This window comes from Bacillus rossius, chromosome 1 (assembly GCF_032445375.1).
Source record: "Bacillus rossius redtenbacheri isolate Brsri chromosome 1, Brsri_v3, whole genome shotgun sequence".
Classification (NCBI taxonomy): domain Eukaryota; kingdom Metazoa; phylum Arthropoda; class Insecta; order Phasmatodea; family Bacillidae; genus Bacillus; species Bacillus rossius.
The window spans coordinates 346647043-346673789 of record NC_086330.1 but is presented as its reverse complement, the minus strand read 5'-3'; the positions used below and the strand labels follow the sequence as shown (position 1 = coordinate 346673789).

Genomic DNA, 26747 nt, shown 5'->3' with positions numbered 1-26747 from the left:
ACCCGCTAACGCCGCCTCCGTTACCGGGACGACGGCAAGTTTAAACTGGATAGTAGTAGCTGTACAAGCTCGGCTACTGGTTTTGCGTAATAGACAGCATTCTTTTTTCGTTGCTTGGTGTGATCCAATATATAAGGAGTGGCCAATCAGAACTCATGAAAACAGCACGAGGGGTTGTTTACACTTTTGAGCACGCATGTCGTGATAAACATGGACGGAAAGAAGTGGACTAGAGACCAACTCCTCGTTTTAACAAATGCATATAAAGAAGAGCCTTGTTTGTATGCATTAAAAATGTGAATTATCATAATAAAAATTTGTTTTGGAGAATATTCTCTTAACAAAACTAGTAAGGCAGCTAGAATCGTGTGCAGCAGAAACTTGTAGCACACCTAGTGTTTCAGCTCGTAGCCTACGCAGTACAGAAACCAGTATGCATTCTAGTAAGCAAACTAGTATAAAATATTGTACCGTGTGCGGTGGGGTTTAGTCGAGCTTCCGATACCAAGGTAGAACCAATGTCTGTGTCTAATTAATTAAACACCTCGACCCCAGTTCATTACCAATCTAACATAATTTAATGGTTACTTCAAAATTAATTAAAACCCCCGCCCAAGGAAAGTGCGAAGCAGGGGTGCCCGAGCCACTCACATGTGAACTTGCCATAATAAGTTTGTGAGTGTCTCCTTTGCGGCCTTCAGTCTTTATTAATTATGGTGTTGTGTTAACGTAAATATTACCCCCTTTTTTTATGTGTAACTAGCCACTGGAACGGTCAGCAAGCGACAAACAGTCTCTGGTATGACTCTGAACATTGAAATTTAATTCACACAAATTAATTAACCGTAGTTATTAAAGCCATCTGCCAATCAGATTAATTAAGAATAATTAATGTATGAATTTAGAGCTGCTCTCAACTTATTATTATTAAAATAAATTCCGAATAACGGAACTTTAGCAAATTTGGCGCGAGAGAACACCGAGACCTTCCCTCGCGCCAAGGCCAGACGCCAGTACCAAGCGACTCGCGGACCAGGGTGGATGTGTGTTCCACGGGGAGCCATCATCCTTTGTTCTACACTGAGCAGTATTTCTGGTAATTATAATCATCAACCTATACCTGTTTTATTCTTTTTACGTAAACTCCCCGTGCATCCCCTGTTCCTTTACGGTGTAGGGCGTAACCCAACCGCTTAACTTTAAACTCCCCGCACGAGCTATTATGAGGGGTATTTCACCTTATGGCACGGGCCGACTCCCGCTATGAACGAACTTTTACTAAATGTCGAATGCACGGGCGCCGTCGACAGCTACGTGTAAAAATTTGTCATCTAATTTAACTGCGGGCCGCGACTCACACAGGTAAATACGGACGCCGCCAAATTAGCAACTTTCGGGTTTGGCTGTCTCCAATCAACTCCCCCCCTAACCACGGCTGGCAAAAGGGCTTCAATTAGGAACAGTGCGTCAGAGCACTATTTTTTAACCAAGTGTATTTTTGTAGGGTAATTCCTTGTGCGCCGTGCAAGTGTAATGTAAGTGTAATTGCGACTGTAACTGTCCACCTGATTAAACGTCCACACCACACACTCCGTGCACGATGTGTCATCGGCAGTATAAATTACGAGTTCGTGTTTGTTGTTGTATTGAGTCTCCCTATCCGAGCTAGGATCCAGCGTATTATGCTGCACAGGGCCTGTGGTGTGATATCAGCTAGGGACCTCTCTAAGCACGAGTTACGCCGACGGTCCTAGAGGGCCACGCAGGGGCAATGCACCCACGAAACCCAATTTGGTTAGACGCTGAGCTAGCCTGGCGCCCTCCCGGAATACAATTTCAATAAGAACCATTTTCCCGCTTGGATACATGCCCGGTCTCGGACACGAGAATCCAGACGGCAGCATTTATATATATATATATATATATATATATATATATATATATATATATATATATATATATATATATATACACCTCATCCCATGTGCTCCTCCGGCTCTCTGAGGCCATTATTGTCCGTTGCTTCTTCAGGCTTGCGTGTGCACCGGTGCCCGTGCGCGAAAGTATAACTAACGTCCTTGGGCGAGAGGGGAATGCCCTGCAGAGGCACCACCATAACAGTGATGCGTCTTTTTATAAGGGTTTTGTTTATGTAATTATGTGAGTGTGTAAGTGTGTAAATATCTATTTGTGTTGTGTACCTGTAGATGTGTTTCCCGGGCGACTGAGTCGCGTTTACCCGCCTGTGACCATGTGGGCTCCACACACTCGCACACAAAGGGAAAAGGGGGGATTTATGTGCGCGTGGCAAGGGGGGAGGCCGCTGAGATGTTGCGGAGTGTGGGTGGAGTTAGTCGCCTGAGTGGGATGAGAGTGTGCGGTCGCGAAGTTGTGAGTGAGATTCGAACGGACACTGTCAGTCGTGTCACCGTTGTCACGTCCCCGTCATTCGCTTCTTCGTCGGTCACGTCACAGTCAGTCACGTCACCGTCTGTCACTTCACCGTCAGTCACGTCACGGTCAGTCATGTCACCGTCGTTCGCATCGGCATTCACGTCACTGCTAGTCATTTCACCATCATTCACGCCACTGTCAGTCGCGTCACTGTCGTGTCACCGCCAGTCATGTTACTGGTAATGTCGTGTCGCGCTCAAAGTGTGTGGAGCCAGGCCTCGCCCTGATGGACTGTAAACAGATTGGAGCCGTGACAGCCCATGTACAGTGTGTGACGTTTGCAGTAAACACAACTTAACGTCATAAACTCTTTTATTTCACCCGAGTTAGGGTAGTTCCCTTGCCACGTGGCTCGTACCCTCTCTACCGGAGCAGCTGGGCAGTGACTCCGAACCACGGGAACGGCCCTAACGTCGACATATTTATATACTTAAAATAGCTCTTGAGTTAAAATTTTGAGTTGATTCATTTCCAAAATTAAGTTTTGTTGTCTAACAATAATAAAAATATTCCGAACATCGATTAAAAAAATTGAATTTATATTTTCTTTTAATTACTCCACAGCCGTTGTGAAAATAGTTGGAAATGAAAATTTGTCAATGTAACAGGTCCTGTATGAGTTTTTTTTTTTAAATTTTTATATTGTAATTGTAAGGAAAGGTTTTGAGTTTTGCCCGCTTCTTCCTCGAGCGCTAAACGCATCTATAGGTTGTCAAAATGGAAGTTACCTTTCTATGTCTACTAGCCCTTGTCTATGTTGGAGATGTCTTTTCTTAGTTTTGTTCAATAAGTGTTTAGGTGAAAATTTTTATGTGGCAAAATACTTTTGTAAGGTAGCAGTGTCTTGAATAGATAATTCAGGATTAATAGGAAAAGTTTGGTGAGTTGACAATAACTTTTTGTATTGATTTTCATTGCATTGATTCTCTAACCAATAATTATGCCTATTATATTGAATGTTTTTTTATCTCCCACTCCTTTGTCAAGGATTGACACGTTTCTTGAATTTTAGCAATTTTTTTTTTAATTCGTACTTAATCAGTTTTTATACGTGGTTATAATATTATGCAGTATAGCTAAATTGTAAAAATTAAAATTTTAATGTATGTTGTATGTACCACGGCGTATATTTTTGCTACTATGAGTAGGTATCATTTTATATCAAGTGCTAAAATTTGCTACCTGTTTACCAATACTCTAATAAAGATTGTGGAAAGAATAAATGAATGCATGTAAGTATAAACAGGAAAAAAAAAATCTTCCAAGCAAATTAAAGAAGTAAATTTAATCATCTGTGATTTTTTTTAGTAAACCTTAAGGCTACACACTCACGAAAGTTTAATGTATACCAATTGATAGCAGCTTCTGTGTGGTAAAAATAACACAGGCTTGGAACAAACATTCAGTTTATCTTTAAAGAAATGCAGCATCAGTAAACAAATTGCTACAGTTCCTTGAATTATCAAGCTAGCAGGCTCATAATTTGTCTTAATGAAGCTTACTTTCTGTGCTAATTATTTTAAGGGGCTTTAAAAAAAATATTTTCAACTAAAGTTTGTCTATTGTCTAACATAACAGCACTTAGTATATTTATTATTGCAAACCTGACCTTAACCAACCATTCACACAGTTTTACAGTATTTTTAATGTAGCTAACTTGACCTACCGTCCACACTATTTTACAGTATTTTTAATGTAGCTAACGTAATCAACTTTTGACACGATTTTTCAGTTTTGTGTATGTAGGTTACCTAATCAACCATTCTGATGGTAAACTACTGGAAAACGTTCTTAAATACTGCATTTTCGTTTTATAAAAATATCAAGGATGGTTTCAAAAATTTATAAATTACTTAGATATTTGTTTTTGTGTGTCAGCCACACTTGTAACATTGTTTTTTTTTTGATGTCACGTCTAATAAATCATTGAACGCCTGCTGCACACACGAAAAGGTGTCCCTTTACGCACATTGTCCCGTTTCGCTGTCTCCCGTTACGCTCATTTTATATTGCTCTTTGCTAACCTGAACCTCCTAACATTGCAACAGAGTCCGTGGCGTAATTATGTTTCAATGCATTCAATGTAACATTTTCATTGCTAGTTGCTAACCCGTTCTCTTAGCATTGCTGCAGAGTCCGTGGCACAAATATATTATTTTTGACTGCATCTTGGTGTTTGGTAAGCCATTTTCCTTCACATCATCGTTGAAACACTCCCATTCGTTTCCTACTTTTCCTATCATCGTCCTATCCTTAACAGAATAACACAGATTTGAAGAAGTTAAATAGCAAAGATGTATAAAAGTTATAGTTAAAATAATCCCTTCGTTAAAATAATAAACATATTTGAATTAATGAGTGCAAATAAAAGTAAATTTATCAATTAAATTGTAGATTTAATTTCACTCCGTCTTTGTATCCATACAAAATAGTGATGATTCAATAAAAATGATTCAATTTTATTCATAAAAGTATGCCATCATTTCATCAATGTTTTGTTATGACGTCACGTTAAACTATCGTCCGTAAACCGACTTTACAGACAACCAATTTTTTTTTTGCAAAATTAACTGTTGCCAATGAGGTACAAATAATATTGCAATTTTTTTTTCAGAATCAACTAAACGTATACAATATTAACAATTTATGTTATTTCCCTTATATAAAAAAAAGTCCTCAAATGGTTTTATAGTAGCTACATTAGGTGTACATTAAAGTAGCAGCTTCTGGGAAATTAGGCAAATAATAACTGAAGTGAAAGATTGAGTGATTTATTCTCACCCTCACCCAAAAATATGTTTCTAAGCACTACAAATGTTCCTTGATTATCTCTGTAACAGGCGTTTTTTAAATTTCTTACTGGATTCTGAAATACTCAGTAGTTGGAATGGCAATGAAGTCATGCAAAATTGTGTGGTAAAAGCCATTAAAAGTGAGACAGATATTTACTTGAAAACTATTACAATCAGGGCTAGATTTTAAGGAATATTTTAACCTGCCCAACGGACAGGTGTATCGAAAATTTGCCTGTCCGCCATCCAATTTGCCTGTCCGCTGTTTTACCCAAATAAAAAAAATTCAAAGTCGCTGAAAAAGTGAGAAAAAAGGATTTTTGCTATATTTTGCACCTATTTTTATCACACACTTAACATCCTTATTTAATCATCATTTTCAGACGAGTCTCTGTCTGAGTCACTGCACGAATTACTTTGCTGATTCTCTCTTGAACATCTTCGATAAGGAGGCTGAAAGGGTCGATGTTTTCTCTGAACATTATGATACCAGAGATTTATTGCTGGTGCTGGATCAAACTCACTTTCAGAAGGTGACTGTATTTGAACACGCATGAGGGCAGACAGTGTATCATCATTTAGACAGTTTCGCCAGTCTGTCTTTATAGACTTCAGTCTTTACAGACTTGAGCAGCCCTTAACAAAAACTGATCCAGATGATTTTGAATGTGTTTCGCAGACTTTGCAAAACATTTGTTTTGTTTCTGTGTCGTAACGAAGCCAAAGAAACTCGGAACACCAAGACGTTAAAAAGGTACGGGACCGGGCGATTTTGTCATATATAACATTATATTCTGACTTGTCCTCGTCTGTTTTTCTTTTCTTTTTTGATGGTTTTGAAGCACCAGTAATGAATTTCTACATTGTGTAAAGCAGTTAATCAAATACTTAATCGCCGTGACAAGATAAACAGTAAAAGATTACCGTGTCCTCTGTAAACAAGTAATGTTTATTTTTTGATGCAACAGTTGACAGGCGAATTTTCAAGCAGTCTCAGTCACTGCGGCCACTGTCAGCTGCATCTGGAGTACGCCGTGAAATGTTAACCACGCGAAAATGCTTTTCTGCTAACAAACTATGTTAAAGTAGAGCAAGGAATTAGTAAAGTCGCGATTTATAAAGACAGTAAATTTAAAAAATTATATTTTGAAAGTATACAACGGTAAATTACGTAATTGTTGGCTGCACTGCAACGAAATTAATATTAAAACATGGCAACAAAAACAAACATCATCGGTGTGAGACGTTTTTCATCTCTAGCATACGAATACGACTATGTTACGTGAATCATGACGTGAACGTAAGATTTTAAGAATTATGATTCAGAAGATTTCAGCACGGTTTGTACATAACTTACTTTTTTTTTCCCGCGGTTTACAATAGCCAGAGTCGTCCGTCACAAAAGAGCAGCCATTATTGTTTATTCATAGATATTGTCAAAGACGTTTTATTTGCGGTCGTGGTCGCATGAATGTTATTAATCACCTCTGCTGCATTAGTGCGTACGAATAACCTCGGCGTCAAAAGTTGCACCTGTCCACCGGACAGTTGCCTTTTTTATTTTGCCTGTCCGGACGAGATATTGCCTGTCCCGGGCAGGCGGACAGGCGCTAAAATCGAGCCCTGATTACAATCATTGCAACAAAATAAAGCAAAAAATAATAATTTTTCATAAATATTTACTTGATTTTAACTTGCTAAACCACCCGTTTCTGCCGATTTCAATACTGTTCTCGAGCACCAAGTTTTATAGAATTCAGTCAAATTATAAAACACAATTTTTGGGAATTCTTTTTGTGATAATACCGTATCATATATCCAAGTGTATCCCTTGATCCAAATGGATTGATCCTGTGGTATATGCTTGCTGTTTAAATTTAGTAGGTACTGCGAAAGATCCTGGAGGTAACAAAAATATTGCAATACAAACAATGTTAGGATGTGAAAAAAGAAAATTCATTTTTGGATTTTTATTTGATATGATTATGTTCACAATTATTTGTTACATTATAATTTTTGTTATATTCAGGATCTTTCCATGTACCTACTAAATTCAAACAGCAAGCATAATTTACCACATTATCAATCATACAGGATCATGCCATCAGGATCCAAAGATGAACTTGGATATGTGATATAGAACAATTACCATTTTTTTTATTACAAAATTTTTAGATTATTATGTATCTGTCATAACCTAAGAAAACTTTCACGTCGTTTTTATTACCTTAACGAGCGTAAAACTAACCTCAGAAATTAGGCGTTTCTACACTTAACTTAGTAAATAAGTTTTTCACCTAATTTAGGAAATCAAATGTTGTAGATGCCTTTCACAGAATAGTTACAGGTTACTATAGACAGTAAGTACCCTTTTCAAGTTTATAGAATTTTTTTTAGGTTAAATTCGTAGGTATTTCGTAATGTTATTAGGCTACTAAAAGTTAGTTAGGTTAGGTCAGCAAAATTAGTAATGTGTAAAATTTTAGAACTTAAATATTTTTTTCAGTGTTTGAACTTAAGTATTATTAATGTAGCTGACCAAACCTAACCTAATTAACATTCTACTTAAATTATTTCCATATTATCAATCAGAGAATCATCACTATAAGAAATTAATTATAGTGATAGGAAAATTATTAAAATACTACTGTATTTAAATAATGTGAAATATAATTTTTAGTTGATATTTTCTTGTTTTAAATGCATTTAACCCCTCATTTTCCTTGAACTTCATTGTTGCCATATCTGCTGCCGAGTTTATTCAACATTGCAGTTGGAATTCAAATTACCCTTTTGCAATATAATAATTCAACATTAAAAATACTCAAAAGAGCCATTTAATTTTTTTTATTAAGTAGTGCTTTCTAAAGTACTCAAAAAACATCATTTTATAAGTTTTTGGACAAAAGTAGCTGTTATTAACATTGAACACGATAACTAACTACCTAAAAGTTAACCATGGGGCAGATAATTGTTCCGTATGGTGTCACGTATGGGTCATTCCATGTCAAATAGTTTTCCTGTGTACAGTAAATAAAGATTTTTTTTACATTTTATAAGTTTTTTTTTAAAAATTACATGATATCCCAAATTTTGCATGTTTTTGGTGTAGAAATATATTTGTTATTCTGAAACGACTGATGTTAGAAAGCTCAAATTGGTCCATTTTAAAGCTTTTTTTAATGGGCTTTCATATGGGATTCAACTCGATAGGGGTTTCTTCATTAAAACTACCAAATATATGATGAAAAATTTCTAATTTAGTTTTCTCAAAAACCCAAGCAACTAAGTGGATGTCAACAACCAAGTAAAACACAGTGAAGGGGTTGGTTCTTAAAATGATTCATGCAATGGGAAATTTTGATTTAATTCAATTTCTTGAACATTTACCATTGCAGTTTTGCACTGTTGAGAAGAGCAGACCAGTCTTAATCAATTCTCTGGAGCAAAAATTTAAAAAATGTGGTTATGGCCCAGTTTTGCATCATAAACACATTTATCTGCTTACTTTATTTTAAAATTTTAGGTTAAAATACAATTGGATTTGTTATTGTTTACTGTAAAAAAACCACGTGTGATATTTGAATGTTCCTTTGCCAAATAACATAGTAGTATTTATAGATGTGGGTAAAGTTTATTTTGTTTATTCATTTGCCCTTCAAAAATGATTTACATAATTCACACATCTATAAAAATATTGATGTGCCCAACATTTCGGGATACATTTGCTGTATCTATTTTTAAGAGGAATAAACAAATGAAGGCTTGGTGTTCTGGCATAGAAGTTATATAAGGCCACTTAAAGCATGCTAGGATTGGTTTTGCTTTACACACACACATGTGTGTGTGTTTGAGTGAATGTGTGCATGCGTATGATGGCACAGAGGAATAGAGAAATTTGTGCCAATGTTGTGGAGCGACAAACTGGCATTATCCTAGACGTAATATGGTGGAACCCATCGGGTATGACTTCCGGTTACCTCTAGTGGTGATTGAAGATTCGCAATTGTACGGCAATAAAAGATGTCCGTCAATGACTTAATTTGTGTCTGGTGTGTTGCTCCTTGTTAAGTAGCAATATGGTAGAGTCTTTCAACAAGACAACACTCATCCACTCGCAGTGAATATGTCCATGATCTGCCTGCATCACATAGTGGCCAGCAAGGTCTCCGATATTTGTCCCCAAAAGAACATGCTTGGCACCAACCTGGTGCCAGTCTACAGCATATCAATGTCCATTTACAACATTGTTGGGCCAAATAGCCTGAACGGGATATAGTGGCTGTAAGAGATGTTGTTTTGATCATTGCAGTACAACCCTACGACCTGTCATTACATGCAGTTTTATTTCATTTAAGCCATGCCTTCTTTGTACGATATTTTTTCTTCAGTGTAATTCTGCTGTTGCATAAATGGTATGTTGCATGTAATGCTAGTATTTTATGTAAAATTTTAATATCTGTAAATTATCTCAGGGGTTACCTAATATTGATTTTCAATCTGCTTGTGTAGATTTCTTTGCTAGACCATGAAAGTTGAATTTGGGCAGTATACAAAAGTAACCATTTTGGATTTGTCATACAGTAGAGTTTTGTTTATCTAACCATTACTTATGACATTCCATATTATCAGATTTCCCACTTTAAAAGAAATAAAACATAAATTGGCTACAAGTTCTATAAGTTATGTGGGTGAGCAAAGTCTATATAATTTTTTTGTTGCTCCACACTCTACTATAGTTCTGTAAGTGTAAGTTTATATTTTAATTTAGTTTTTTGAGTTTTGTTGGAAAACACAATTATTAGGTTTGTAATGTGTGTTTAATAGGCTTTTTCTTAACACGTCCCTATTATCAGACATTTTTGCTATGTGTGATAAGCGAGACTACTGTATGTGTAATACATTGGTCATTGCCATACAAAATATTCAAACTGAATCTTTTTTTGGTTCAGATGATGCATAAAACCCAAGCTTCAGAAGGTTTATATATCATGTTTTGAAAATAATTCTTGTCAATAAAATTGCATTTTATCAAAAAAAAAAATTATGGGTACTGTATGTGAGAAGTGCAAAGCTCATCATTTATTGCTTGGTTATTAATAGATAGTAATTGTTCCAAACTGCAGTGGAATTAACAAACAACAAAATGAAGGTTGCAATGCAGGTAGGTACTCGATGAGAAACTATAGCAGGGTTTCAACATTCTGGAAAGTCAGGGAAGTTGAAATTGTCCAGAGAAAGTCATGCTCCATCACACAGATTGTGAAAGCATTTTTTTAATTATGTTTTAGTGTATATTCATTTACGCTATAAACAGGTGTATGCAAGTTTTTTTGGATTTTAATTATTTCTTTTAGTACATTGCATAATAGATAAAGTATTTTAAAAAAAATAGTCTGGGAAATTTGTAGTTTTGGTAATGGAAAGTAAGGGAAATTTTATTTTTATGGACATCTTATATAGAAGAATTTGTACATCATAGGAAATTAAGACTTGATATATGGGCGTAAACAGATAACAGACCACAATTTGCTATGTTCATGGTCTGTATAAGGAGGGGTGAAAATCTGAAATCTGTAGGAATCCTGGGGGGGGGGGGGGGGCTAATTATGTTTATCATTCTCATTTTCACATGATTCTGCAAGTGGGCTCACTTGCACACTTGCTCACTCACATACTTATGGGAAAGTTGCTCATCAGTAACACAAAGCGATGAAGATAAAGAGTTGCAACTCAGTGCTATAACTAACGCTATTATTTTCTTTGGAAATTAGCGAACTGTGCAGTATTTATTGGCAACCTAACAGTCTTTCGAAAGAAAATGTTTGATTTTTCTGTCCTTTGTTGCTGGGAACATTCACCATAAATGTTTCTGATTATCTATTTTCCAATACCGAACAATCAAAACACTATGTTAAAGTTCTTTATCTTTTGTTTCAAAACTTGAAAACTGCGTAGCCGTATGGTATGAGTGTAGAAAATAACTTCAGTTTCAATTGCAAAAAATACACACATTCACACTTATGCACGTGTACACATGACAGCCATGCTTATTCAAATGCTACCAGGATAATTCAACACTGTCATAAATATTTCCAAAGTGTAATATTTGGCAATTATACCCAATACACCGTTCCATTAATACATAAATTCTGTACTAAGAATGTAAAATTACTTTTTTTTTTATTTAAGTCACGTTTTAAGAAATTTTGGTGCTTTATTTCTATTTGAAACTTAAATATTTTTTTTTGTTGGCATTTCGCGACTACGATCTTTTTTTTTTTAGTGGCCATATTTCGCACATTCAGTTGCGCCGCCTTCCCCCCCCCCCCCCCCATCCCTTCTCACCGACCGTGCGTTTTCAACCGAGCACGGTAGTCGCCGCGGTGACTCGGCAGCTACGACCTTGGGTGAAGTTCACCCCCTCCCTTCCTTCCCCCGGGAACCAGGAGGAGGAGGAGGGGGGGGGGGGAGGTGGGGTCGGAACTAGGCGGTACCGCCGCCGCGGCGCCGCGCCGTGCTTGTGCCAGAGGGCAAGGTCGGGATCGCCTCGGGGAGACGTCTGCACGCCATGTTTCTTGCCGGCCGGGCGCGCCTCGCCGAATAATTCACCCGCCCATCGATTTTTTTTAACCCCCAACCCCCCCCCCCCCCCTCCTCACCCGCACTACTACGTCGGCTCGTGGATTCACCCTGCAGTGATTGAAATGGTTCATGTGGTGTCGAGCTGCATGCGTCTGTTTTGAGATGCGCAACTTTTGGACAGAAAATTGCTAAAGCTACTCGCGATCTCTCCTTTACTCTTTGAGGCATGCGTATGCAGAATGTCCACTTTCCGGAAAAACGTCAGGGAAGTTGAAATTGGCCAGGGAAATTGATATGATGTAATCGTGGAAAAGTCTTGTAAATCCCCCCCCCCCCCCCAGCTACAGTAGTTTGAGGAGAAAATGCTATGCTCCAGTCTGTGATCACTCAGTTGTGAATTCCTTTATTTTTCGGACGGTGTTTCAGTGCACAGTCAGGCATACACACGGTAAAATGCCGTGTGCAAGGTCCTGTGTGAACTAGACTAGCTATGGCGATGATGGAGGCTGTCTTTCCTTTTTCTTCCACTAAATTTAAAAATGGTTAAATTATTTTTACAAAATTATGGACATTTTTAATTTTGGCCAGGGAAGCTGTATTATATAGATTTGTGTTTCAAACCCCATATTAAAAAAAAATCTAAAGACAATGTTAGCGTGACTATAACTGTAAACGTTACCTGCAAGTATTACACAACTTGAAAGGTTTCATTTAAGTTATATTTTTCTTTAAAATTTCATCATATTAGGATAAACTCAATCCTTAAAAAACAGTCTCGAAACTCAACCGGGCCCCAGGGATTTTGACCTCCTTCCCCCCACCCCTTGGTTTAAGCGTCCAAAATTCCTCACATGTTCACTCTCATATTTGGTCTCTTGCATAGTTACACACTTATTTTCTTCCTTTTGTCAAAATGAATTTTATATCTACATTATTAAAAAAAAAATTATTTCTACAGCCATGCAGGGAGGAATTTTCGTTGATTTTTATTTTTTAGCTAGGCAATATTGTCTCGTTTCGGAGAAATCTTTGTCTATTACTCGTGCCCAACATCTTTTCCTCCCTATTATATATTTTCCAAACGAATTAAATTGAGTTATCTAGCAGCAAACAAAAGTATACACGGGCTTAAGGTTATAAATAGCTATTTAAAAGATGTTAATGGACATACGCTGATCTACGAATAGTTTTTAAATAAGTTTACAATAAAGGTGATGATTTCGATACACTGTAATTAAGTAGCTTATTATCCACTAAATTTTTAAAGATGGGAAAGAAGAAATTTCAATTGATAGGAAAATAATTTTCGCTCGAATGCAACATTTATAACATACGGTTGTGCATTATTTCGAGGTTGGTAATAGCATAAGAACTAACTTGAGATAACTTCTCTTAGCCGCTATCTGGCTGCAATATCGCTGAGCTTCCAGAAGGTGGCAGGCTGCGACCAAGAATGGGTTTCTAGAGACCGCCTGGGTGGGTATACGCCCCCGCAACGTAGATGTGGTCGCCAGCTTGACTATCTTCCAGGCGCACGTCATTTGCCTGTCGTATAAGTTCAAATGCCTGGACTTGTGGGAAAAAAATTATAGTTATATAACATTTATTCTTTTGTTCTGTAGATTCCACAACGCTGTAGGATATACAACTTGTCAACAGTCACAATAATATACATATCCACGTATGCATTAGGTCTAAGTACTGTTTACGTTGATTAAAATAAGAGTTACATATAAAACTGCCTACTTCCTTAAAGTACATTCCTTAAACTATTTATCATTGTGTACGTAATAAGCATATGAATTTGGTCTTAGGATCAAATTTTAATAATGCATATTTTGGTACAGGCTTTTATAGAAAAAAAATTGTAATTTTGGGTTTAAAAAGCAGCAAAATTTAACCGCTCAATCTTCTACAGTACTACTAATTGATTCGTCCATTGTGTAGGAAGGTGTTGTAATAAAATTCGTTTTATGTTTGTTTTTTGTATTGGTTTGTTGTATTATGTGGTAGTAAATTTCTAGTAATTAATACAGTTCTCAAATTGCCTGGTGTTTTCTACTGGTATATATTTTGAAGGACTGTAAGTGTTGTTATTGGGTCATGTGGGTTGGTGGACAAATAGTGTAGAACTCATCATTAATACATCGACGAGTTACGAATAGTCGAACAGTTCCGTTTTAAACGCAAGGCAACAAGCGTTGTCCCTAGTGGATAGATCCGTCCGGCTGTTACGTGGTGTTGAAGTCGAATACATTTGCCCGTGCGGTGTGTTGCCCGCGCCGATATGTGAACGCGAGTGCCGGCCGTTTTGGGACGTCCACGGCTCCGTGCAGTTGACTGACGACGGCTTCGCTGCGCGATGTGCAAGCGCGTCATGTCATCCGCGGACCTCGCGTCGTCGGCCGGGAATAGACCAGGCGCGCGTCTCCCGTCCAGCGACTGGGTCGCCAGCATTGCGCAACTCCCCGAGAGGCCAAGTTGTGCGCTCGAAAACGTTCCCAAGCAGCAAAAAAAAAAAAAACATTTATTGCCCGTGTTTTCATGGTATATGAACAAGTAGGTACCGAATATGTATGAAAAATTCCTAATGCAATCGTAGGAATCTTACCAAAAAATAATGTACCAAAAATTAGATTTCTCTGAAGAAAAAAAAATCCTTCAAATCGGAAGTTTTCAGTGTTTCGCGAAAACAAAATTGTTATTGAAGATTGCAGGCTTTCGTGGCCATTGTCTATATTTGCTTGGCTTTTGGATTGTAGCCGCGTCCAAGGCAGACGTCTAGGTCGACATTGCATTTGCCATCATCAGGGTGGAGTTACCTACTGAGGTTATTACATTTTGATACCCTCGCCTGAGAGGGGGAGTGTTTCCCGATTGACTGCAGGTGTGGGCCAATCACAGCCTTCCTTTCGTCTGGTTGGCTTGTTGGTTTGGCCAATCGGAGCTGGGCTTCTGTGATTGGTTGGAGGTGCTGGCAAATCAGTGGCCTCTTTTCTTCTGATTGGCTAGGCTGTTAGGCCAATCAGAGGCGACCTGGCTTTTGTTAGATTGGGTTTTGTGTTCTGAAATTTGCTACAAGTGAATCTGTAATTTCAATTCAACGTGTGTTTCGTTTAAAGTTTAATTGTCGAAGTCCCTAACCGCTGGATTGGTCGTAATGGTCGAGTGCCAGAGCTTTTTTTTGCTGGCCTCCACGTTTTCCTGACATGACGTCATGCGATTTTTTTTTCTCTTTGGAGCTTTTTAAAAGATCGTGTCTACGTTCCGCCGCTACCTAATGATTTGGCAGAGTTGAAACGCATAATTGATAAGTCTATTGCTTCCATTACTCCGGACACTTTAGTTATAAAGTGTGTGAAGAATTTAACTTTAGGTTGGATGTGTGCCGTATAAATTAAGGTTCACAATTTAAACATTTGTAAGGAAAAACTAGGTTAGTTTACTTTTAATTTGATGTTTGATTTGTTATAATAGTCTAAAATAAACTGGGACATCTTTTATGGACGTTCTGTATTATACATTTATTCAAATTAATGAGCGAACACAAAATGAAAGAAGCAGGAAAGTGTTGGATACTACTCCCGCGAGGGGGGAAGGGGACCCCCCCCCCCACCCCAGCTTGTAATCCGCCACAGCGCGGGCGGCTGTCGGCGACTGTTTTGGGGCTCGCGCTGCATTGATCGGCCGGCGCTCTCACCTGCACGCCCTTCCCCCTCCCCTTCCCAGTCCCCCTCCCCACTCCCCCCCCCCCGGGGGGGGGGGGGAGCCGCCGCACTCATTTATTCATTTGCGCTTTAAGGTGGCAGCTAAGTGGCATTCTCTAACCGTGCAGTACTAGGGACTGGAAAAATTACATTTCGCGGCAGGCTAGAAGCCTGACACGTTTACCATTTTCGTGCTTGTGTTATTGGAACACAGTTCTTTAAATGATTCATGCAATGAGGAATTTTGATTCAATTCAGTTCTTTTTTTGGACATACGCCATTGCAGTTGTTTTACTTGTGTTAATAGGTATAAAGTTGTAGATGAGCAAGTACATGTAGTTATCACTTAATATTCTTTATTGTCTGTTCACCGTGTTACATGTACAGGCGCCATAACCGGAACTGACATTCGCCTGTTATCAGTGATGCCAACCATCACCAGCAAGGCAGATGTACAACAGCAGTTATGCACTGTTTGTCATGGAAAAATTCCGAGAAAAAATAATGAAGATAAAAAATTCACACAACACTAGACTGAATCAGCTGATGTCGGACAAACGGAACCAACCATGACACTAAACAAATATTATGGACAACACAACACGACGACTTCACGGAAAAATAAATGTCCAATCTCTAAATATCAGACAGCACAAGAATTCCTTTGAAGGAACTTAGTCATGAAAAATAATAAAACAACACAGATGAACACATTGGGCTAACAACGAGACAGATTAAAAGCAGGCAGACAACAAGCCTGGACAACGCAGCGAACATATAAACACAACGATGAAGATAAATAAGTACGATAATACGACGACGATAAAACTGACGAACACAGGTTTCCAATGACAGCAGTTGCGACGTTTGGAGAACTGACATATGTTCCCGTCATCAGGCATAAACAGAATTGCAATGGCGGATGTCTAAAAAAAACTGCATTAAATCAAGAACGATTGAGCCAAAGAAAATCCCTCAACGTGAGACGTATCGAATCACAAGCAACCCGAACACCAGGTCTGACAATTCTTTAGCCAATGAGCAGGTGGTATTTTCTCGAGTATACGTATATGATTGTGGATTACGAATAGCACCTGCCTCTACATGTTTAGTTTTATGATCTCGTATTTAAAGTGTATTTTTTGGACAATATGTATTGTTCACGGACGTTTTTAGGTCTGAAAAATTCTGAACACAATACAGTAAGTCGTATAGGGAAGCGCAGAGAATTTATCTGTAATATTCTAGCTTAAAATCGCGTTACCGACGCGAAGACTGTCCGCCAGTTCAACACGTAGAGGTGAGAGCCAGTGTCCCCCTTAACGCCCTCCCTTACCTTATTTGTAGAGCTCGTGCGCATAGCCAGAGAGCCCATTTACTCTTCCCGCTCTCATACGCAGAGTTTTTTAATTTATTTGCTTGTAATTGCTGTTAATTATGGATTTTCGTGTACATTCTTTTCGATGGACCTTGCAAGTTAACCAACCACTCTTCGGCAAAAAAAAAAGTGTGAGCTTAGCGTATGTCGATTAAACGGGATGAGTGAAAATCGTTCATTCGCTGACAATATATTTTCCATTATATTATACAATTGTTTGATTTTAAGATTTCTATAGTAGTATCTTTCATCCACAGCTATCAATAAAAGGTTCCTAAACCAATTCCATTTGCCTCTCACCTCCCATTACGCGCTCCCAGAATACCTACGTCATAAAAAGTATTGAGATAAAATAAATAAGTTTAATATTTTATAGATTTTGGGAAATATTCGCAGAGTCGTTCCGCGAAAGGCCTGTGCTTTCGGCAGGACAAATTCTTGGAGGATTCATCGCCGATGAGAGATCCTCCACGAAACAAGTATAGAACCACAGGCCTCCCGGTTGAGATACTCCTCGAGTGAGGAGGCAACAAACAGGCAAAAATTTTTCTCGAGTTCTTGTAGGGGACTGGGGAGAGATTCATCACAGATGTCGCTGATCATCGCAGATTTCTGCAGTCGCTTATAATTTTCAAGTACGTCCTGTTTCTATTTCAAGGTGCTAATTGTACTAGCGTTCACTTCACGCTTGCGAATCCTGTCCGGTTTCGTGCCCAGTTCAACAAAATTTACCTTAAGGTAGCCCTGCTTAACGCGTGCTGAATCAGCGACTTCTTTTTGGTTCTCTTGATAAACATACAGTGCTTCCAAGGCTGATGTAGTAGGTCTTGGAAGTTGGTGTACAACATTTTAATTGCAAGTCATGTTTAATACTAGCGACCCGTCCCGGCTTCGCACGGATGCGATCTACTGACGTGGCGTCATTTAGGTTTAATAAGTAAGCACTCATAAGTATCAAGTTCTCGTAAGCACCCAGTGTTTTCAAAAATTATATACATACTAACACGTACTGCCCATAGCTAAAGAATTTCTTTGTAAACAAAGTTGATGTGTTTTTTTTTTTCATAGACAACACAAACGTATCTTGTTTAGAAGTCACACGCGAAAGGGCTGTCTTTGTGTAATCTATTAATTTCTAAGACCTACAATCCTTTAGTACATTAATTTTACGTATTACTCATATATGGATAATTTGTAAGCCACGTAAGAGCCCTAAAAGCGTCTTTTTACGACTTGATTACAAAACATCTAGTTTCTCTTCTGTCTTTAAATTTAATATGAATGTATTATACCAATAAACCTTCTGGAAGTAATTATTTAAATTATGCTGAAAACCGCATCAAAATCCATTTAGTAGTTTAGCAGAAATAACTGAACAGACAGACGTAGAGAGCGACTTCGTTTTATACTACATATTTAGAAATGGGACAAAGAGCGTATGGATAAACAAAGTTCTACTACAGCAAACCTTGTGGCTATCGTAAAGCGATTTCGTTGAATTAATTGGGGGTAACAACTCGTGAGAAAAAATGTGTGGAGGAAAAGTGTCCCCTTTCCCCAATTACTTGAAAGAAATCATTTTACGACACCCACTAATTATCGTTCTTTTTGGAATTTTTCAGTTATTTTTTCTTCAATTAAACCTCATCCATGCACTTACCGTAAATATTTCAATATTATTAGCAATACAATTGTTGTTAAGCTCCAACTTGAAAGACATGTACCAGCCCTGGCATAGTTTCATACTTTTTTGACGTGACAACGTCTAATGAACGCCGGCTGCACGCACGAAAAAGTGTCCCGTTACGCACATTGTTCTGTTACGCTGTGTCCCGTTACGCTCATTATTCCGTTACGCTGTGTTCCGGTACGCTGTCGGCGAGTGCAGTAATAATAGGTTATGTTACAATTGACTAAACTATTATGGTGATTCATATAATTGATGATAGATATTTTATTACAGTTTATTTATAGGAAAACTTGTTCATAATTATGTTTAAACTTTATAGCTAAACGCCAGTCATCTACACGTGAACTGTTTCGTCGACTGTTTATAAAGTGAAGTGAAAAATTAATGTGGTTTTCATTGCTTATTACAACAACAATTTCGGCAGTAACGATTAATTGTTCTTGCATTTTAAAAATCTGATTACTAGTATAATTTCAAGTATTTATTCTTTTATTATTAAAATAAAAATGATTCAATTTTATTCATAAAAGTATGCAATCATTTCATCAATGTTTTGTTATGACGTCACGTTAAACTATCGTCCGTAAACCGACTTTACAGACAACCCAATTTTTTAAAAAAAATAATTACAAGTCATCTACACGTGAACTGTTTCGTCGACTATTTATAAAGTGAAGTGAAAAGTTAATGTGGTTTTCATTGCTTATTACAACAACAATTTCGGCAATAAAGGTTAATTATTCTTGGATTTTAAAAATCTGATTACTAGTATAATTTCAAGTATTTATTCTTTTATTATTAAAATTAAATTATGATTCAATTTTTTTTCATAAAAGTATGCAATCATTTCATTAATGTTTTGTTATGACGTCACGTTAAACTATCGTCCGTAAACCGACTTTACAGACAACCAATTTTTTTACTCATTTATTTACACATATTTGTGGAGTGTTTGGGTGTTTCGTAAATTCATTGCACATTTCTTAGGATGATATAAAGATTTTAAAAGTATTTTTACAGTCATTTTTTGGCATTGATAAAAAAGTTTTTACATCCGTGTTTAGAGGTGGAAAAATACCGTATTTAAATCGGAATAAAATGTGGTGGCCATGTGCCAAGAACTATTTTCTGGAGTTTCTAATTAAAAAACTTTCGTATCGCTGCAGTCGGGACTGCCACGTAAAAAAAAGTTTTTGTGTCGATATCGCTCCGTCGTAGTGTTTGTATTTTCATTTCAACAAGTAATTGTACTAGAAATTTCATGAATATTATGACGCTAAAAAATATAAGTTGAACAATGTGTTCAAATATTAATCAATTTATAGTTGTCAATGCACGTAGTGAACTTTCCGGAAATTGTTTCAATATTATTTGACATTTGAGAAATGGCATTGCAAATGTGTTTGTATGCATGTGTGTGTATACGTACATTTTCACACAAACACGCACACCCAATACAGGACTTCTAAAGGTACCAGTTTTCACTTATATACTTAGTAGTTTTTTTTTCCAAGGTGAATATAAATGGTTTAAACTACCTCATTGCAACTATTTGCTCCTTGTTTGAAATAATAAATTGCATTTAAATATCCTTCAGAATTTTTGAGCGCTGTCTGCTACAAATAACATTTAAAATATGATTCAAGTACGTACACCAGTTTAGTTCCGGACTTAAGCTCTCTTTATACCATATTGCATTATTTTAGTGAGTTTGTGATTGAACACTCTTGACTCGTAAACACAAAAATAAAGTAAAGACTATATGTAAAACAAAACAAAAAATAACACATTGTTACTGTTATTTCTCACAGTAATAGTTTTTAGAAGTTGTATCAATTCGTATTTACGTGGTACAATGTTCTAATAGTATTGATTTCAGTGACTTTTATCTTCGCGGCAAAATAAAACTGTGTTTATTATATATTATATATTATATGTCTTTTGATTTGTTACCCTTTTGCGTACGTACGGACCACAAATGTTTTAAATATAAATGACAAAATCATAGAAAATACATTTATAATTCAAGCAATTTTTGATTTATATAAACGAAAATCTCTATCAAGGGTTCTGGAACCACTGATAAAAACAGACACAGTTGTTTACTTCTCTTCATTGCAGACGATCCTATTCACCAGAGAGCTCAATCCTTGTCAGTAACAAAGGAATTCACTTATAGTTCGAAGTTACGCATATCCAGCTATTTCTCACTCTCATAGAAGTCGTAAAACAGGCGCAAAAGCAGTATGAAAATAAGCTTTTATCTAGGCCATTGGGTTTTTGATTACTAAAACTTACAAACACTTTTTTTTGGATGACTTTTCAACATAAATAATTGGGCAGATTTTGTTATTGAAAGAATCTAATTTTCGTGTAGGAGACATTTAATTTGATTTTGATATTGTTTTTATAGCAATGTCTGTGAGGATAAGTTGTTAAACGACTTTCTTCACTTTTTTAAGCTTTTTTCTTTGTTTTTATCAATATATGCAACATAAGATGGATTCACAGTTAAAAAAAAAATAACCGGAAAATAAAACACGGGTCATGTGTACAAAATTATTGACTGCCATGTTTTCGAACCATGTATATTGCAGTCATGTGCAAGCGAGAGAGGTCGTGCATAGGAAGAAAATAAATGTATGTATACGAGGGTTATTTTTTTTTCAACCTCCGATCGGCTGTAATAAAAAAACGGGAATGAATTGGGAAATTATTTTAATGTCAAAAGAAACGTACATCTTAACTCTATTTTTCCACATAATCACCGTGCAGATTGAGACATTTGTCGTACCAATGCACCAGCTTTCCAATACCCTCTGCATAAAATGATGCCTCCTGCCTATTCAGCCACCTTTTAACAGTGCCCTGCAGTGTGATTACAGTTTCATTTCTCCATGGCATGCCCATTAATCGATACCCTAATCGCTCGTACACGAATCTACACGTCTCGTAGTGTTCACCCCCTTCCACCAACCATGTGGAGCGGCCAACTCACACCTCAGTTAAAACTTAGTTATGGGAACATGGCTGCAACGATAAACTGTACGGCGAAATACGAGCTGCGTGGAGTCATCCGTTTCTTACAGGCAGAAGGGCACACTGCAGCAGAAATCCATCGCCGAATGAGTGTTGTGTACGGTGAAAACTTTATGAGCGATGGCGTTGTGCGAGAGTGGTGTCGGAAATTCCGCGAAGGCCGTATTGATGTTCATGATGAAGGTGACCAAGGAAGGAAGTCGGTAGCAACAGATGAAACATCAGAGAGTTGATGCAGTTATTCGTGAGAGACGTCGATTCACGATTTCAGAACTGTCTGAACAATTTCCGCTCATTTAAAGGTCAGCCCTATACGCCATTGTTACAGACAATCTCGGATACAGGAAAATCTGTGCCCGATGGGTACCCAAGTTGTTGACTGACATCAACAAGGAGCGGCGAATAGCACCAGCCTTGTCGTTTTTGCTGCGTTACGCAGACGATGGTGAACACTTTTTGACTCAAATTGTGACAGGTGATGAAACATGGATTCATTTCGATAATGAAGAAACAAAACTTCAATCACAACAGTGTATGCACACCTATTCTCCAAACAAGCCGAAAAAGTTCAAACGGACATTCAGCACCAATAAACAGATGGCTACAGTGTTCTGGGATCACCAAGGTGTGCTACTGGTTGATTTCATGGAGCCAGGGACAACAATCAATGCTGCTGCATACTGCGCGACACTACGACGGCTAAGACAGTCGATACGCAACACGCGGAGAGGAATGCTGACATCTGGTGTTGTCTTGCTTCTTGAAAACGCCCGACCGCATAGTGCCGCCGTAACACTACAACTCCTTGCAAGATTTCGATGGGAAGTGTTTGATCACACTCCTTACAGTCCGGATTTGGCACCGAGTGACTATCACCTTTTCCCCACGTTGAAAAAGTGGCTTGGAGGACGACGCTTCAACACCAATGATGAACTGCAGAGCACTGTTAAAACGTGGCTGAATAGGCAGGAGGCATCATTTTATGCAGAGGGTATTGGAAAGCTGGTGCATCGGTACGACAAATGCCTCAATCTGCACGGTGATTATGTGGAAAAATAGAGTAAAGATGTACGTTTTTTTTTGACATTAAAATAATTTCCCAATTCATTCCCGTTTTTTTATTACAGCCGATCGGAGGTTGAAAAAAAAAACCTCGTATAATTTTTGTTAAGGACGCATAGCGTAGCAGCCAATCAGAGCAGAAAGATTCAGTTGCCAAGAAATATTTTGTAATACTTCAAGAAAAATATTGGAACTTTTTACAACACATGGCTATGGTTATTTTTGCATGTACGAAAAATGTTTTTCGAGATAATACTAAGTATTCCTTACAACAATTGGCGCATAGTTTTATTATGCTTATTAATGGTGTAATTTATACTGGAAAGCTATTCAGGAAACGATCTACAAATAACTTAAACTATTGGATGTACTGGGATAACACACAGCATAAATGCCCGAGTAAGAATTATTACTGGGAACACGATTTTGTAGTAGCGGTACAGTTGTAAAAAATATCTGTAATTGTACGTGAATATTTCTGTTCCGTTCACCAAAAAAAAAAAAACTTAGTGATTTTAAAATAAATAATCTTAATTATCGAATTAATGACTCGCGAAGAATTAACATTAAATGTATTAAAAGTGTAAAGTAGCTTGATTCTGGGTTGTAGCCGAGTCCTTGGCGAATAATTCGCCGACGTTTCGGTCGACATTGCAGTCGCCATCATCAGGGAGAAGTAGGTAACAGTAGGTAACTGCTCCCTGATGATGGCGACTGCAATGTAGTGATGGGTCGTTCGTTAACGATTCGTTCAAAAAGAACGAATCTTTGAGAGAACGAAATCTTGCGATTCGTTCGCGATGTAAAGAACCGGCTCTTTGAGAGCCGGCTCTTTGAGAGCCGGTACCTTGAAAGATTCGGAAGAACGAAAACGCGGAGAGAACGAGAGAACGAGAGAACGAGATGAGAGAACCGGCCACGCGCCCGGTCCGATTCGTTCGTGAAATGATTCATGACGTCAGGAGTCTGAAGAATTAGTAATCACAGCGTGTGCATGTTCACAAGAGCAAACGATAACTGATCAAATAAAATAGGGTAACATGAAAAGTATCTATACCTGAAAATGTCAACTGTTAAGTAGTGGTTTAAAATTGCTTTTTCACATTCACATACACAAATTTGGAAATAAAAAACTAAAAAAAAAAACCAGTATGAATTAAAAAATAACAGGGAAAGTAACTACAAATGTTCACATTTACCATTTTTGGGTTAATTAATGTACTTCATTTGTTTCTCTTCATACTGAATCGCAGTAGTAGTATTAAATTTTTGTCTTTTTTCTCTAAATGTGTTGGTCTACATGTAAACACTTTACTGTCACTAGAGTGTAAATAGCCTATATATTAATATTTGTAACTTAAAAAGTAATAAAATATAAATAATCTTGTTTCATATACGCAACTGTGATTCACTGGTTACGGAAAGCAATGTTCAAATTCAAATACAAAAACACGTACGTAATACTCTAAAGGATGAACGAGTTACGACACCTGATAAAAGAGCCAGATCCTATACACAGAAAAGAACGAATTGACCGAGATGAACGAATCGTTCTGAACGAATCATTTCACGGCACTGATCCAAAAGAACCGATTCGGTCAAAAGATCCGTTCTGCCCATCACTACTGCAATGCCGACAGAAACTTCGGCGAATATATATATATATATACACACACACACACACACACACACACACACACACACAATATATATATTCAAAGGTCATGTTGAGTCAGCGAAGTGGCACGACTAGTTTTTTTTTATCTACTGAGAATTCGACGGTGACCGGTTTTAAAAAAAATGCCCCGGTGGGAGGGGGGGGGGTGGAAGGCGAAGCGTGCGCATGCGCGTAGCCCGCCTCCTAGGCGGCGCGCCAGAGACAGTAGTCGTCCAGGGAGACGGTGCCATGGCTGGCTGGCTGCTGGCGGTCGCGCCTCGCTCCGCCGTCTTCTCCCTGGACAACAACAACATCAACAAAAACAACAATCTTGCCGGTCTACACAACCCGACATGCGGGCTCGTGCTAGAGGTGAGCTCCCGGGCCCACGACTGCGGAGGGAGGAAATAAATGTTATATCTTGGTTTCAAACGTGTGCCCGGTAAAAAATAATTTGTTCGTCCCGGCCCACATCCGCAGGTAGATTTCGCAGTTCATAATTTTTTTTTGTTTCCAGAAAATTCTGGGGATTTTTTTTGCAAAGATCACTCTTTTGTTTTCTCAAATACTCCTAGCATTTTTTTTTAGCGTATTCCCTTGCAATCAAATGTTAGTAATGTTTTCTATTAATAGTCGTTTGCTTGAAAAACGTAGTCAGCATATAGGGCATGAATAAAATACTGATATAAAAATACATTCAAAAAATATAAATATGGAATTTTACCTGTACGACTAGAGAGATTGATGTTCCTGTGACTTAAAATAAATTCCTTTTTCAGGTGATGGTTTTTTTTAAGTATTTCGTCTTTGAAATGTAGCTTTGGGATGTAACCTGTTATGTTACTATTAAATTATTGATCAGAGAAACGTATTGTGAAGAAATATGTGTTGCTTCAAGTGGCTTCTAGATATATTCAAACAAGGCGGAGCATAAAACAACGTTGTGGAATTTGAGATGGTAATTTAAGCCAGTGTTGATAATGCCAATCTAGTTTTTAAATTGTTTTCCATTGCGTTTTGCGTTCTAATAAAAATACTTTTTGATATAACTTAAAATACGCTATACCTAACTTCCATTTTTCAGGAACATTTTTAAATCGTACGTAAAACAGCAAGTTGCATGTAGTTTCGTTACATAATTATCGGCTCGTTTTTTTTCTTCTTTGATGTAAACACTATTTAACACCGTTTAGGCTCATGATAAATTTTCCTCTGTCTTCTAACCACTTTCGGCTTTCGCTAAGCAGATTACGATGAAAGTTTTTTAAACAGAATTTTGGCGTAATGTAGCCTAGAATGATTGGTCTAGGCCCTAAATGACTAAAATTACTCTGTAATGATTTATCAGATAAGTGTGATATTTCATAGTAGGTAGTTGAAATAATTTAAGGTCATTATTTTTATTAATGGCCTCTTAGATACGTTTTTTGCCAAAACCTTTAAGCTAACTATGATCTATTTCAAAATAACCCATGGCTTATAAATACGATACTAAATGAAAATTTTGCAATATTTGCTTGGAGATGAAAAGACGTGTAAAAATCAGCTGGTACCAGAAATTTCTCTGTCTTCTAATACCTCACCATCATAGACCTAAATATATTGAGCAAACAAAGCTACTTGATGATACAATAGGAGGGAAAAAAACGAAACAATGCCTGATTTTTAAAGTAAGAGCGGATTGAAGACATATTTATTGTAATAGAACATAAAACAAATTTTAAAAATTTTCTCTTTTTTAAAATCGAAAATAACTGATTTTGAAAGTATATTTATTTTACATTCAATTGAACATCTTAAAGTGGTACCAACATTATTTTTTACACAAATTGGTGTCCTGTAAAACAAAAAGTAACTGCTTTTTCATTTTAAAAGCGTAGTGAATTTTAAATTACATTGCTATTTTGTTAGTTAGTGGTATTAAAACTATTGCATGTTAGTGTTTATTTTATTTTACCAGTGTATATTTTACATAATGTAGCTATCATATTTATGTAATAGTTTGATTGCTTGGACAAAGGGAAGGTTTTTAGAGTGCTATCGAATATTACAATTGATTCACGTCATCTCACTTCAGAGGGGCCGGTGGAGTCGCATTCGGATTCTTCGGGAGTGGGAGACGAGGCGGACGTTGCTGCGAGCCGGTGGGGTTTCCTCGGGGTACTTCCGTTTAACCCATCCCGCTCATCCTGCCATTGCTGCATTCTCGTATCACCTCCCTTCATCGTCTCTAATAATGACCCCGATGTCGACGAGACGTTAAGAGGCCACTCCAGTGTTTCAGGGGCACTACGCAACCTGCGATAACCTCATAAGATTCAATGCTATTTTCATTTTGCTTATAACTTATTAACTAATATAGATTTCGAAATGATGCTTGCTT

At 37.4% G+C, this 26747-nt stretch overlaps 1 protein-coding gene across 11 annotated transcripts in view; it reads left to right on the top strand.

Annotated features, from left to right (window-relative positions):
• The first annotated feature begins 3193 nt into the window (after nt 1-3193).
• Nucleotides 3194-26747, top strand: part of LOC134528179 (cAMP-regulated phosphoprotein 21) — a 183065-nt gene continuing 159511 nt past the window's right edge. For 6 of the 11 annotated variants that reach the window (XM_063361560.1, XM_063361558.1, XM_063361561.1 and 3 more), the window contains exon 1: nt 3208-3334. The gene's annotated coding sequence lies outside the window, so the exon portion shown is untranslated. Of the gene's footprint in view, nt 3335-24594; nt 24737-26747 lie in introns of those variants that run through there. The other 5 variants (XM_063361562.1, XM_063361564.1, XM_063361557.1 and 2 more) reach the window with 4 other exon arrangements.